The following is a 17,142-nucleotide window of genomic DNA, read 5'->3' as shown; positions in this document are numbered from 1 at the left end:
TAAACAACGATAACAACTGTTTCTTGGACTTTGACAACAATAATACATAAGACGTGATTATTTCTAAACGATGTTGTCTTCTAGTCAGTCAGATGATCATCCTTGTGCTGGATTTGCATTAGCAAGCTTTGGGCAATTTCTTCGGAAATGACCCATCTCGCCACAGTTGAAACAAGAACCTGGTAGGAAACGACCTTGAGCGGGATTGTTGCCAGCTTGGTTTGGCGCAGCTGCAGCTGGACAGACTCTTGCTGTGTGGCCTATAAGCCCACAAGTTTGGCATTTGCGGCACTGTACGTTGGCGTGATGATGGAGGCTACATTGGTTGCACAAGGGTGCAGTTCCATTGTATGGTTTTCTAGCAGGGGGTTGAGCTGGTTGGTTGGCTTGACCATTGTGAGCGACCACGGCGAAGTTCTAAGAAGCCTTTCGCTTCTTTGACTTTTTAGAGGATTCAGTCTGTTCATCCATGGTCTTTGATTCCCCGATTGGGTTCGATTCCCCGACCGGTTTCTTGTCACCTTTTTGGAAAAGTTTACCTTTCCTGATCTTTGATTCAGTCAAGGTTGCAGATAGCTCAATGGCCTGTCTGACTGTAGTAGGGTTGCTACCAGTCACAATGTCTTGTATTGAGTCAAGGAGGCCATCAATGTACTTTTCGATTGCTTTATCCAGAGGTGTAACCATATCCGGGCATAACAAAATTAACTCCTCATAACAATCCGTGTAGGCTCGATGCTCACCGCTAACTTGCTTAAGATTGTCGAACTCCGTTTCCAAGGCCCTGATCTCGTGACGAGGACAAAATTCCTTCATCATCAGAGCTCGAAGCTCTTGCCATGTTTGAGCTAGTGCCACATCGGCACCCCTATCTCTCATCACACCATTCCACCATGTCAAAGCTCGTTTCTCAAAGACGCTAGATGCGAATTCTACCTTTCGCTCGTTTGTACATTGAACATGTCTGAAGGTGTTCTCTAAACTCTCGAACCATTGCAGAAGTGCAGTCGCTCCTTGAGACCCAGAAAACTTTGATGGCTTCGCCGAGTTGAACGTCTTGAAGTTGCAGGGGGCATGATTGTTGTTGTTGGCTTGGTTCCATTGAGCAAAGAGGTTTGGGAATTGAGCAGCCATTTGCTGCGCAATGATCTCTGCCAGTTCTGCAGTCGCTATCTGGTTTTCACGTCGAGGAGGCATTCTAAATGAGAGACAAGAAAGAAAACAAATGAAATGGCATTGGGTAAGAATAGGATGTTACAATTACCGGCCATAATCATGGTTGATGGTCATTTGTTTGAATCCACGAAGCAAACAAACAACACCAAGGTTGAGTCAAAGCAAATAGATCCTCATAGTGTATCGCGAAGACATGCTCGCCTATAAGTGGACACTCACCCCAAGAGTTCCCAGGTAAGAGTGACTGGTCCGATTATGTGGATTTGTACGAACACTCTAGCCTTAGACAGAAAACCCAGGGTACAGGCATTCACTCTTCCAGTTTGCACGTGTTCACCCTATTTCGGGCCCAAAACTTTGACGAGAGTTTTGAAAATTCAAAGGGGTTCAAAACCTTATAACAGAGGGTTCAAAACCTAGTAATCAATCATCCTAGAACAGATGATTAGTTTTCAAAGCGGTTTTGAAATTTATGTTCTTGTTGTGGTCGTCGCCTAAGGATAGGTGACGGTATTGTTTTATGACTAAACGCAAGTAAACTCGCGTTAGGGTCCTAGGAAGGTTATAGACTAGGTCAAAGCATTACTAATAACCTAATTCCCTATAACCATTGGCTCTGATACCAACTTTTCTGTCACACCCCGACCACGTAGAACATACAAAACGTGGCGGAAACGTCGGGGAGTATTGTAACAGAATCAATTGTTTCAAATCCATGGCAAATGAAGTTTCGTTTTATTAATCAAATATGAAAGTATACATTGTTTAAACAAGAACCAAAGAGTACATAACATAAATTAACTAGTTCTTGTCTCGTTTTAACTCACTAAGGCACAGGTCCGCCTAAGTATGTCTTTATATGTCCTATGCATCATTTCCTGAAAACACATGTGAAAATAGGTACGTCAGCATAAAAATGCCTGTGAGATACATTGATTTTGTGAAAACGGAATTCATGACTTATGTTTGAGAAAATGTTTCGTCATGAACCTTTTAATTTGCTTTGTCTTGTAAATCATTTGAAAAACGATAAAATCAGATGATATGTATAAATAAGAAGACACTGTATGGTTAAATGGATAACCATGTAAAATGTGTTTGTATAAGATAAGTTGTTTGTAAAACAATGTCTCGTGAAAAGTGTGTTATTTGTATAAAATGTCATATGTCTCAAATTGAAATGATTCAAATAACGTTACGATATGTAATACCATACAAACACTTATATATAGGAAGTACCAGCGGCGTATCCACCATGCTTGTATCATATTACACACGCCTCGTTACTTAATCACTTACTCAAACCAAACCATCGAGATGAAGTGTTTAACAATTGTAGGAATGTTCATGTATAGTCAAATGTCTATTGTCAAATGTAAATCATGTCACCGGATACAACTGGTTCACACGGTTAAATGGTTACAAACGGTTCATATAATTGAAGGGTTAAGACGGTTCACATAGTCAAATGGTCACAACGGTTCAAAATGTAGCATAATGTGTTCATATGCTGGATGAGCATATACAACAGAAATGCAATGTAAAACAATGTACTAAGTACGCACACAATGGGCATACATAGCATGTAATGTAAAGCAATGTACTAAGTACGCACACAATGGGCAAACATAGCATGAAATGTAAGGTACAACAATGTACTAAGTACGCACACAATGGGCATACCTAGCATGAAATGTATGTAAAACAATGTACTAAGTACGCACACAATGGGCATACAAAGCATGAAATGTAATGTACAACAATGTACTAAGTATGCACACAATGGGCATACATAGCATGAAGTGTATTGGAATCATGTACTATAATGTACTAATGAACATAGCAAGTATATGATGTGAAAACGGGAAAGCATGAAAGTAACAAGTAGGCACATGTGTTCCACCCCAAAACAGTTTGGAAAACAGTAAAAGAGGGGTTCAATGTACTCACCTGAGATTGCTTTGAATTCTTGTCTAATAATCAAACAATGCTAGATCACGGAATATTAAACGGCACCTAATAGGTAGCTATGTTAATACACCGGACCTAAATCGGAAGGATCTAATAGTATGCGGGTTCGTAAACCAAACGAGTATGGAGACTCGTGTAATATGGTTTAACAAAGCCTACAAACTAAAATGAAACCTAACCTAAGTGCTTGCGACCCATTACGACCCATTTAGGTAGCTTATGCTACCTTACGCGTTCTTCGCGTAGAACGCGTCTGGAACGCCTAACATCGTGACCACAAGGTATAACCTCGGAAGGTTATAGCTATGGTCACCTAATGTGTTTGGTTGGTCGGATCCTAATGATCGACCAAATGGGTCAGGTTCGAAAGTATAAGCGATGGTTTAGATCGCTTAACTTACGACCCTATATAAGCACTATACTAAAAGTGACGAGCTAAGCATGTTAGAACATGCTTAACTAAGTTTAGAAAACAGGTTTGGCATCAAAACAAACGGCTTTGATGCCCACGAGTAGTTTGGTTACAAAATACGCAAGAATGCGCATTTTGGCCGAAACTACGACTCGTCACTGAGCCTAGATAACGTGGTAATCAGTAGGTATAGTCACTACGGACTATAACCATCGTGATCACACTCACGTTATGAAGTTCCAACGAACTTCGCATTGACCATAAACTGGTCAATGCAGAAAGTCAAACATAGTTCGACTTTCGGACTTGAAAAGCGAATAAAAGAACGAAAGAATACTTACGGAGGGTCCCCGAATGCTAATCTAGATCAAAATGGCTCAGGTATGAAACAATGGTTCCAACTTAGAGCCTTTAGATCAGATTGTGTGAGTTTTTAGCAAAATAGGGGGGGGTATTTATAGGAAAGGCAAAGCCGTTAGGATTGTTTCTTGATTTTCGTGCCACGATCCTAAGCGTCCACTTGTCAAAATGTTGTGGTTACTGAAAATGGCCCTTGGCTCTTGATTGGGTGAAAGGGCATTTGATGCATTTTTGACACGTTTAAGCCCTCACTTTGGCAGATTTACAGTTTTGGTCCCTGCAGCCCCTAAACTTGGTATTTGATGCATTTTTGACACGTTTAAGCCCTGTTAACCCCATTTCAAAGCTCTAAAATGAAGTTAAAGTATAGGGAACTTAAAATGTGCTCAAAAATATCTCGGATGTCGGTTCGTTTGGCCGTACGGTCGCGATGTTCGGTTAATTACGACGGAATGCGCATAAGCGCGAAAGACGATCCAAATTGCGCGACGAATGGATTTTTCTCATGCCATACACTAAGGCATAATATATGGATGCTTACATAAATTTTTGGATGTCCGGATGTATTCAGAACGTAAGTTATGCGCGAAAATGCAAACTTGTGCACTTTTTTGACGGTTTTAGCCCCTGAATGATCCAAAAGTTTATTTTAGCATACCAAACCCCTCAAAGCCTATTTCTAAGCTATGTAAAGGATATTTAGGGTATGTTCAACTTATGGACATGTTCCGGAATGTTCGTTACAGTTCAATTTGGCATACTTTCGCAGTTTGTCAAGTTTAGTCCCTGTAAGCGAATTAACTTGTTTTTGCCATACCAAAGCCTTCAAAACTTATTTGTAAGTTATGTAAAGGTTATTTGAGGTATGTTGAGTTTATGTTGATGTTCCAGAGTATTTGTCGCATTTAAACTGAGTACGTTTACGCACCAGTTTGCGTATAATTCTCAAGAAAGCGATGTAAAGTTTGAAATTGAACAAGAACTGATATGTGCAAAAGATACACATATTTATACAAGATCCCAAGTATGAAATACAATATTTCATTGGCTTGGTATTTGTTTGATGGTCGCGGTGGCACAGGTGTCACAATTTCCCTCGATATCCACCCGGTCAACTGCAATATGGGTTACATAATTCAAATACAATAATTAGAAAAAAAAAAAAAAAAAAAGAAGATTGGGTCTTACAAACGATAAATGGATCTTACACTCAACATTCTTTACATTTTCAAATGATTTATAATATGTATTTTCCAACATTGATGTTTTTCACAGATTCCACATGAATGCATTTACGATAATGAATGAGAATAAGTAATATATTGATACTGCTGTCAGCCAGTTGACTTCTATAAGCTTCAAAACTTGAATTGACAAATTAACTAAGTCAAATACAAAGAACATTTAATCAGATACATCATACATACACAAAAATTACTGTCATAACATAGACGTCCAACCGAAAAGATGAAATGCAATTAGAAAGTCAAAACATTAAGGTATATCAGGAGCAGAACCAACTCTCTTCAGTACGCCTAGTTGATTTCTTCGGATATTAACGTATACGATGCACTAAGTTTTAATCGTGGCCGTGAAATGTAGTTAAGCAGCAGTTTATGAACAACCGAACCTACCAGAGAATGCTCCTGCAAAATACAGTTTTGTTTCTTTCATTGTTGTCGTATATTTCACCAAATGAAATATTATTACCATATTACTTTAGTAACAAAAAATAGACCGTCATGTTGTTACCTGACTCATTGCTGCATCATTGAAAGGGTGAGCATCATTTGGTCCGGGTGACGGCCCGGAAAAAAGCTGAGTGGAAGTAGCAATAAGCATGAAGCTCAGCAGTTCGTGATGTACAAGATACGTCTTTGGATTGAATGTTTATATACGCATAATTAGAAAATAAACGATAAATTCTACTACTAATGAATGAATATAATAATAACTGGAAATTATACCTTACATACACTCTACCAATATAGCAAAGCACAGCATGCATAACCATATTTATAATGCTCTCATATGTGACCAACATAAGAAGATAATACGCTATTTTAGATAATAAAAGTTATGCTACAATGACGGAGGAATATATATCAGAATGTCATATTAATTACCTTTACGGATATTGGTTGGTGGTGTTTCACTATCGTCTAGAGATAAATATAAATCATCAAGGTTCTGGCTGTTCAAATTTTCAATTGAATACTTTAGACGGATGAAATCACACAACAAATTAAATCTGATTGCATGCATGATATTTTCGCACAAAATTTTCACGAATCAACGATGATATGATGCATAAACGGATTATAACGTATTGATGTTGCGATTCTCATGAAACCAAAAAAGGAAGCAAAACACATAATTATCACAATAACCAACAGCACTACAAGATATCACATCCAACCAACAAAAACATCGAGAACTACAGATTTTAGAATCAAATTTCAACACGAAACAAACATAAACCCAAACAAACACACTCAAACGAACCAATCCACACCGCCATTCTAACACACAGTCCTCAACCAACCTAAGAGCATTCTCATCCAATCTATCAAATTATACATACATTTCACTAAAAACAACTCCTATATCAATATATTTTCACTAAAAACAAAAATACTTTTTCTCTCTCCTTTTTAATTAAATAATATTATCATTACATTTTTTTCTCTCCCTCACTCACAACCACTTTCAATATATATTAAAAAAATTATACTGGGTGAACAGTGTCCCCCCAAATATACAGATGAACAGTAACATTTTCTCTCTCCTCCACTCACAACCATTTTTTATACCCTTTATAATATAAAAACTACCCCTCACATATTTTGATAGTTTGGATGAGAATGCTCTAAAACCAAACTACAAACCCTAAATCACAACCAAACAACCCTAAATAAACCCTAAATCCATCACAAACACAACCTAACAACCAACCGGTTGAGCACAGTATGTCGCTGGGGATTTTGTGTGACGGGAGATTGGGAGAATGGAATTGGAATGGTTAGATGGGTTTGGATTATTTTATTTAGTTCTCTTTGGGTTGGGTTTGGGCTTGGGTTTAAAATATTGGATTGTAGATTGAGCTTTTGTAGTTTGATTGGGTTAAGTGAATAAGTGGTTAAAGAGTAATTATATAAATTGTGTTATATATACTTATATATTAATAAAAATCAGCGTTTACAATTTAATTTTTGTATAAATTCATAATATTTTCTTCCAAGTAGCCAGTTGAAAAATTTTTGGCAGTGCGGTTGAAAATTTCCAATGGATGCGGTCAAGATTTTCGATGGAATATAACATTAATTTTTTTAAGAGTGTGCCCGCCCACCAACGGCTTGGAATAGGTCCGCCCATGTTCCATATATTAATAAGGACGAAATTAATATTAATAATTCATATAAACCTGAAAGATTTATATTTAATCTCTTTTAAACCACCCAACGGGACTATTAATACTATTTCATTTATTTCTGATAGCAACCAACAGCAAAGTTTACAATGGGTAACCACCTCACATTATTCTATTAAAATTCTTACACTATTAATTATGACAAAAACAAAGATTGGCATTTTTTGAAGAACTATAGTATCTTTTGTTCAAGAAACACTTACTACTTCATCATGAAATTTAAATCAGTTTTTATACTAGTAAAGAAATATCATGTTTGTCTAACCTTTTAACATAAATTTTGATGTTGTATATTGTTTGGATGTGCTCTATGCAAACTATATTATCATGAATCTGATTATTTAATATACTATTATCAATTACATACCCACCACTAACACTGGTAAAAGTAAGATTTAGGGTGGGTGAGACATCCAACTCAACAAACCTTTTTTTTAAGTATAAAATTTCACATAACATAAAGTATATACACGTAGTAAGATCGTGGGTAATCGTTTATTGGGGCGTTTTTAACCCTCAAAACGCCCAAAAAAACGCCCGTAATCTGCCCCTGGGGCGTTATTTTTTATTTTATTTTTTGTGTTTGGCGTTGTTTTTACAACGCTCTTGCCCGTTTGAATTTTTTATTTGTTCGAGACCTGCCCGTTTGACAACGGTAAATAACATTTAATTTTTTTTTTCAACTTTAAACCCTATATATATACCACTTTTCATTCTATTTTTATAAAACTTTCACTTCTACTCTTCAATTTTTTAAAAACTTCTCCACTTTTCACCCACAATCATGAATCTCTTCCGACCTCCTTTTGGTGTGCCTTCGAGACCCAGTAACCCCAACGCGTATCGGTCGAACACCACGCAATCCCAACCGAGCTTCAACCTACAAGAGATGGATCCTAAAATATTCGTGTGCGCTCAAATATTAGCATCGGCCGGTTCCCAACCATTCTTTCAAGTTCCTCAAACCTTTCAAAACATGGGCGGTTCGCAAACGTCTCCGTAGATAGAAACGGTACCGGAGACACAACCCAAACCCGAGCCCCCGTCGAAAAGGAGACTACCTTGCATGGACGAAAGACGAGGAGTACGCGTTGGGACGTGCGTGACTAGATATATAGGAGACCCCCGATGTTGGTGAGTGTTTTAAAAATTATTATTATTATTTTCGGCCCTACTACTATTTTTATTTTTATTTTTTGTAAAATATTACATTATAATTTTTTATTTTCTTTATAGCTAATTACCAAACGTCGCCATTTTTTTTGGCAAAAGATTCGTGCAACGTTCTTTAAAGCTATGGGGAAAGACGAGGACTACCGCAAACAAGATTCCATTTCAAGCAAATGGACCGACATCAAGTGGAAATGCCATCAGTTTCAAGAGGTCTTTCAACGCAATTGGTACAACAGGGAAAGCGGCGAAAACGACGCTAATGTTATAACAAAAGCGTTGGAAGAATACAATTGTACGAAAGGCAGTTTCACTTATTTTAGATGTTGGGAGCTTTTAAGTGGAAGTCCCAAATGGGCAAACGTACCGACGATGACGTCTAGCGGTAGACGTAAATCCAAGCGGTTCAAAACATCATCGTCGATTGACCCGGACACACCAACCTCCGATGCTCGCAACGTGGATTTAAATATTATTGTAGACGACAAGGAAGATTTGGAGTTGGAACGACCGCCGGGTAGAAGAAGTGCCAAAAATAAGGGAAAAAAAGCGGAGTCCTCTTCTTCTAATCAAGAAATATTGAAGCAAGATTTCGAAGAGATGAATCGACACCTTCAAGACATTCAAGATCTCGGTCATACGTGTTTACAAAGTATCGAGGAAAGAAATGCCGAAAACAAAAAGTTTGTCGCAATACAAGAATCGAGACAAATGGAGAAAGATATTGAATTTTTGTCTAAACTCATCGACCATCTCACAGGCGACGCGTTGATCCTAGCCCAAATGCGTCGGGAACAAATCCGTCAAAAATACGGACTCTAGCTTTGTTTCATTTTTTTTAATTTATTTGTCTCGGTTTTTTTTATTTGTTTCGGTTTTTTTATTAATTCCGGTTTTTTTTAAGAATGTAACGTTTTTTATTTAATGAAATTTAATTAGTTTTAATTAAAAATTTTAATAATTGTGTAATGATTGACGGGACATTATTGAGTGTTATCTCCACTACACCCCTTTGTGAATAATGCCCATTTAATGACTAGGATTACACGTGGCGCAAAACACCCTAGAATGGGACATTATTCACCCAACAACTACGCATAATATTTTAATAATTAGTATGAAAGAGAAAAAAAAAACAAAAAGCAGAAAAGGGGAGAAAACAGGTCATTAACCAGCTAGAAAGTAGCTAACACCAATAATTAGAAAGAAAGGCGTACAAAAAGATAGCCAATAGCCAAGACACCAAGATAAAATTAATTAAAACAAATCTATACGCCACTTTAAAAATCTTCTTACATCTTCAATAACTCCTATTATCAATTATGACCTCGGAGAGGTGTAAGTCTAACAAATAATGCTTAATCTACTCAATTCTAAGACGTTAATTCCGAAACATATTAAATATTTTTCAGATAAGATTAAGAGTTAATTGTCATTTTAGTCACCGTAGTTTGGGCCATTTTGACAGTTTATTCCAAAGGTTTCATTTTTAACATCTGGATCCAAAAAAGTTTCATCGTTGCCATTTTGGTCCAACTGACTTAACTCCATCCATATCTGTTAAGTCTGCCAAGGGCATTTTTGTCATTTCATTTTTCTTTTTATTAACCTTTTTTTTTCTTTATTGCTTTTTCTTTTAAATGAAATAACAAAAATGCCCTTGGCAGACTTAACAGATATGGATGGAGTTAAGTCAGTTGGACCAAAATGGCAACGATGAAACCTTTTTGGATCCAGATGTTAAAAATGAAACATTTGAACTAAACTGGCAAAATGGCCCAAACCACAGGGACTAAAATGGCAATTAACTCTAAGATTAAAAAGCTAAATGATTTAATCAAATACTGATATTACAAATCAAATGAAGTGTGTAGATTATTACAATGCAAAAAAATATGTAATCTGCTCACATAATTCTTTTTGGTCTATATGGTAGCCAATTCACGGGAAGCTATCAAGCTCTTGGAAATCTCGTAAATCAATCTGCTATGAAACTCACCCATCGAGTAACCCCCCGGTTTAAGCGCCCTCGGACCTCGTTTAGATCCAAAAGTATCTTCGGTTCGGCCAAGTCTAAGCATCATATCAATGTAGGCGTTCTTCAACTTGATCCAGAGCCTGATGGGTGAAAGTTTCTTCAATCGCAACCGTGGAATGGCTTTGATCTTCCAAAATCTCCGGTTTCTACCTCCTAACGTAATAGTCTTCGAACCGTTTTTGTGACCGCCTGAGACCCGAAGATGCCTCCTCCTTCTCCATGATCTATTTAAGGTACAAATAAAGCCATTTGAAACGTTTTCCATCTTTCATGCAACTTTGTTCCTTCACAGTATTCTAGTGTGGCTGTGAAGTGTGTGTAGGTGGAAGTGTAAATAATGTTAAGTTTTAAGGCTCTGATTATATAGAGACCAAGAGACATCAGTGTGTTTAGTTTAATTGCAATTTGATTATAAATTAAAACTTTATACTGACTCATGTTTCGTCTTTATTAACCAAATTATTCTTGATTAAATTTAATTAATTGATCCTATCAACATCTGGTTGCAAAGCATTGATTTGCTTCTATTTTGATATTGTTATTTCTCCCAAACAAATCATAAAATAAAAGTATTAATTATTTTTTTCGCGTGTTATTCTTATATGTTTGCATAAGAAGGTCAATTTCGTTGGTCAATTTCGACGGACTTGACCTTCATATCATCCATGTACTTCTTTGGTTATTTAAACATGTTGGAGTCTTTACTTTTCCTTATGTACTCAATGATTTTTAAAGCAATAAAGTAATGTATGCCGACTATCATGAGTGTTCGTCTTTATTTTGTTCAGTTTATCTAATGAGATTAGATTGCTCATACCAACACGTGGTATTAGAGCAAGGTGCAATCAAGATCTAAATGGCTGATTCATCAAAATAAGTTGTATTTTATATAGTTCGTGTCGATTTTTAGCGTATTAAATATGTCAATTCGTATTTGTTATATATTTATCATGTATTGGTGTTTTTGGCGTAACATGTATCAAAAAGGTTAAACGAGAGAAAACGCGCTGTAAAAATGAGTTCGACAGGTTAATGCGGGACGTGTAACGCAAAAAGTCAACATTGGGCAGCTAGGCGACACGCGGCAACACCCAAGTCCCTCTCCGCGACGCGATGGAATCATCGAGTCAATGTCGATCAATTTAGTCAATGTCGGTCAACTTATATACCCCCCCCCCCCCGACACGCGGAGGTGGCTAGGGAACCTTCGCGATGCGCGACAAACACTAATTACGGGAAACAATATTAAATAACCCTAATTCGTGTTTTTATAAATCACTTTCATTATTTACCGTCCAGTACGAAAAAAGGGCGATTTTATCACCACTCTCTCATCTTTCAAGTTGTTTGTGCATGTCTAATCAATTTGGGATGACAACTAAAGCTGTGATAATAATCATGCGCGTCTAAACACTCGATGACTTCCACTCGGATGAACGAATGCTTTGTTTGACACAATTACTTTGTTTTTGATTCTTGTAAACTAGTAAATCTTGACCACTTGTGTTGATTTTGTGAAACGTTGATTATATTTTAATTAGTTGTCGTTTATTAAGCATATTGGCGATATAGTTGCATCGTTAGCGGGTTAATAGATTGGTGGGTAATTGATATAATTAAACGGGTTATTAGGTTGTATGGTGAATCTTAAAAACTATCCCTAATAATTAATCAAAGTCATTAATTCCAAGGCCATGTCTATGTGGTGTTTTGAATCAGTAAACGGGTTTTTGTGTTAAAACGGGTATTCGGGATTCTGGGTGACGGTTACTTCTTCTCATTCTGATAACACTTTTCATGACAAATTGTGTTTTCTTTTAAATCAAACAAACAAACCCCAGTTACATAGTTTAGTTTTTAATTAAATTCTTTTACACCGACCACCAATTACCCGTGGATACGATACCCTACTTACGCTATCTACGTAGTTTAATTAGGTTTTTCATTGACCCTTACGACAATCATCAAAATGGCGCCTTTGCCGGGGAATTCATGCGCTTAGTGTTAGTTTAATTAGTTTTTTTATTGTTCTATGAAAAAAAATCTAAAAACCCAAAAATATTTATTTTTGTTTATTTTTGTTTCGTTCGGTATTACACGTTTTTTTCTTGTCTACTTGTGTGCAGGTGATTTCTAATTGCATGCATACCAGGTTTTCAGGGAAGTCGTCACCACTTCTTTTCGAGCCCGAAATCGAAAAGACCGCTAGACAGAACTTATTGATTCGTTCAGCTGTGCGAGGAAAAGCATCGGTTTTAGCAATGAATCCTCAAGAAAACCAATCGACTCTGAATCAGCAAACACCCATAACAAGACCCACTTCCTGAGATGCCACCAATGCCACCACCCCATTTCACAACTGAAACCCAAACCCAAACCCAAACCGAAACTCAAACTCCACAAACTCCAACCATAGCACCGCAATCGAACACAACAACTCAACCAATACATGCTCTAACTGGAGATTTTCACGTGATTGGTTTATCGCTTTACCCGTTAGAAAACCTACAACCACTACAACCTAATCCGTTGTGGGCTGTGAATCAGTCAAATCAAGTGCCACACTGTCGCAACCCTGACCCCACCCCAGGAGCGGGAGCCACGAACACGAGCCGGTGTTATCGGTGTTTATTAATTTGGCAGCGGAAATGAGACATCATGATGGTAGTTAGGAAATAAATTCGGCGTTTCAAAACACCAAACTTTTGTATTAAACAAATGGGATAAACCCATATTTCATTGATAATAATATTTTATAGGGATAAACCCTAGTTGCTGAAAATATAAACTTCTTCATTTTATTCAGGTAATTTAAAGCCACTTTCTTTAAGCCTTCAGTGCTCCTTAGCTGGCTTCTTATAGCTTCACATTAAGTTACCTGAAACACGTTTTAAAAATATTTTATCAGCAAGAAATACTGGCAAATACATTCCAATTTATAAAAACATCAGTTGTTATAACTTTATAGTATTAAGAGCGATTACAATGTTTATATCTACCCAATTACTCGTTCAGTACTTGTCACTCGACGGATCTGTGACTATGGTCATATCACACAATAGCTACCCATGTCCAATTGTGAAGATTATCAAATACTGTCTACAAACCCCAAAATACTGGCAGCAATTGTAGAATACAAAGACTTAATCACTTTAATTATAACTGATAAACATTTAGGGTTTTTGTAAAACATTTGAAATAATGGCTCACAAACTGTGAGAAAAAGAGAATGACTCACATTGTAAACTTATGTTTTTCTACGGGCTTCTGGGTGATATTTCTTGATTATATTCTTGAGTTTCTATTAAAAACATACAATGCATGGGTGTTAGTAAAATAACGCAAATCACATTAGCCATACAACACGAGACAGAACCCCAACGGACTGTAACACCTCGAAATTTTGTGTCCAATAATGTATTGCCACGTGTCTTAAGTTTACACGTGGCATTTAATATTAAATAAAGGACTAAAAGTTGACAAACCTTGAAAGTATGTAAATTCGAGGGTTATAAATGTCAAACAAGGGTACGTATACTGTATAGTAACCCTAAACGATGCTCGTACCTTCAAACGAATTAATCATGGATCATTTGGAAGCGAAACGCGGAAGAAAGTGAGAGATTACAAGCTGCAGGGGTTAACTGTGTCAACATGTTTAATTATACCTCTGAGTGACCCTTTGACGTACCCGAGGCATTGTAACAGTAAAATACGCTCACTAGAATGTACTATATAAATTCCGCGAAGTTCCGTTTTAAAACGAGAAAGTTATGATCAAATTCATATGAGAGAGGTTAAAAGCGTCAACAATGAAAGTTAAGGCTTTCCAAATAATTAACAAACTAACCGGGGACTTAACAATGCGGGTAAATAACACGAGGCCCTTAGTTGTAAATAATCAAGGCCCAAATCGCAAAGTTACCCCTTCAAACCCGAAAGGTCAGGTTATTAATTACCGAAGATTTCGTTATTAATTACAAAGATTTAGGCAATGATTATAAAAGATTCAAAAATCTTGAAAAATAGACCTGACGCGGGCCGCGTAAAGGTTAAGGGTTAGTTAATGCGGGCCGCGAGCCACCTGTTAATCCGGTTTCTGACTTATGGGTTCAGGCGGCCCGCGACCAAGATGCATGAACTCTTAATGCGGGCCGCGTGGGACACACAGTAACAGAAAACATGGGCAGCTTCAATGATTTGGCTTGTAAACGAACTTGTGAGCAATCAATGAAGCATGGGCGCCCTCTACTTGACCCCTAGCACCTCAGGACACTTGTTGATCATCCATGAGCAATGTAGGATGTGTTGTGATGATCTTGTGCACCAAACATTACTATAAAATGGCATACTTGGTTAACAAATGAAACACACCTCAAAACACATCTTCTGATCATTCCTGGAGCTCACAAGCTTTCTTCTAACATTCCTAAGTCGTGCACAAGCTTCTGTAAGTATGCCAAACCTTCTATGGCTTTGTTTTTGCTTAGTTTGGCCTAAAAGTCAATCCGTCGTAACTAACGATTGACTTTGCGATAAATCACGAATGGTCCAGTGAATTGTCGAATCAAAAGTAGTTATGTGTTGGTATTTATGTGGGTAATAAACCCCTAAAAGGGTTCCCCCTGATCACCACTCTAACTAGTTCAAATGTCGAGTCAAACGTATACTTAAAAAGTCAACAGAAAGCCATTTTTGCGATTCTTGCATAATCTGTAATGTAGGTGATATGTAACCTGTTTGAACACTCATAAAACATGATAATAAGTATACTAACTTGTCTAAGCTCGTTTGATTCGGCCATTTGCTATATTGACCCGGTTCGGAGCCGAATGTCGCAAAAGTTTGACTTTTGCTTTGACTTCAGTTCTGACCCGTTTTAGTGAAATGTGGATATGCCTTAGGACTCTCTTAGGACCAGGTCACGTGGTGGTATCACCCTCTATGACCGGTTCGTTGTTTGTCCGAGTCTTTTACGCCTTTCCGTTAATTGCTTAAAAGTTGACCGTAACGCCCTTTTCAAAATAAAACGAGTATTTCGGACACGTGAAGGGACCATAACCTTGCTTACTAAATTTTAAGCATGTCCCTAAAGTTTCACGCCAATCCGAGGTCTAGAATAGGAGTTATGCTAAATAGCGCAATTAAAGGAAACTTTAGTAATAAACGGCGCGATTAGCATAACGCCTACCTAAACCAAGATTCCGACACCAAACCTTTTACTCACTGTTGTAAAATAATATTTTGGGATTTTTAAAGATTTTTAATTAATTTTAACCTGCTCATAACCTGCGGTTATGGCTACGGTTCCAGTTGCTACTGATTTTTAAAGATTTTTAATTAATTTTAACCTTTTCGGCCAAAACTTGAGTTCTATAAGGTCTTTTGACCCGATTCCAGTTGCTACTGATTTTAAATAATAAATAAAGTATTTTAGACTTTATAGACTGTTCGGTAAACTCAGATTTCCTGTAGAACTCTAAAACCTCTTTTAAAAGTCTTTAAAATGACCGAAAAACCCCTACGGGGCGTATAATGAACTTAAACTCGTTACGGGCATCACGGAAGGTATCCTACTGATACCACAACCTCTTTAAGGCATATTGACTTAGGAAACAAGTGTATAACTCTTACGGTTACCCGTTTCGCCTTTCGCGCACACGGTTCGGCTTATGTAACTAATTTACATAAATTAGCCGATACGGGTCAAACCATATTATTTTGACCCCAAAATCCAGAGTGTGAATATTAAACCCATATAAAACAAGCCTTCAAACTTGTTGGGTAAGAATCACATTCCATTCCCGGTTTTCGCCTTTCACGCGATTAAACCGTATCTATCCTTCGAAACTGACCGGTCTAGGCTACGGCTGATATAAAAGACCCGTTAGGATTCTAATAGGTTATTTTAAAACCTTCGTTCCAGAATAGGAGCCCAGTAAAAGATATCTGTGATTTAATCAATTAAGGACTGTACTTGCAAAGGTAAATACTTTTAACTTATTTTCCGTTATACGGGCTTGGGTTACGGTATATATAAAATACCGCTTGATCGAGCATCAAATCTTCCATCGTTTGGTGGTTAATTGAATAATTTGATCGGCTCGTTTAAACAGTCTTGTTACTTAAAAGCCTTTGGGGGGTTAATGACCATGTCCCGGATATCCTTGGCATCATTTTACGAAATGGCCACGACCTCGACATCCGGGTGTAGGCGTACACCCGGCATTATGTCTATAATTAATAAAAGACGTAACCGTTGGTTTACCCACCTCGGTTTTACGCAATGTGGTGTGTCTATTAAACTTTAACCCGGACTAGATCCGGTCTACCGAACGCAAAAGGAACATGTAATTCGTTCACAAGATTATAATATTAAATAATTCTCCCAAGTTATAAAAGAGTTTGTGCCTTGTGCATTCAAATCAATTTTTAATAAACATTTTACAAAAGTGTCGGTTGAATTTATTTACTAGTGTAAACTGACGTATTTTCCCAAAAAGATTAAACTGCAGGTACTAAACGTAATCGGCTGGCTATAGCTCCTTAGCATCTTAAGAAGTCTCGCAAGCTTTGATGCCTTGT

Source organism: Helianthus annuus, chromosome 15 (genome assembly GCF_002127325.2).
Source record: "Helianthus annuus cultivar XRQ/B chromosome 15, HanXRQr2.0-SUNRISE, whole genome shotgun sequence".
Lineage (NCBI taxonomy): Eukaryota > Viridiplantae > Streptophyta > Magnoliopsida > Asterales > Asteraceae > Helianthus > Helianthus annuus.
The sequence above is the reverse complement of the archived record's forward strand: the minus strand, read 5'-3'. Positions refer to the sequence as shown.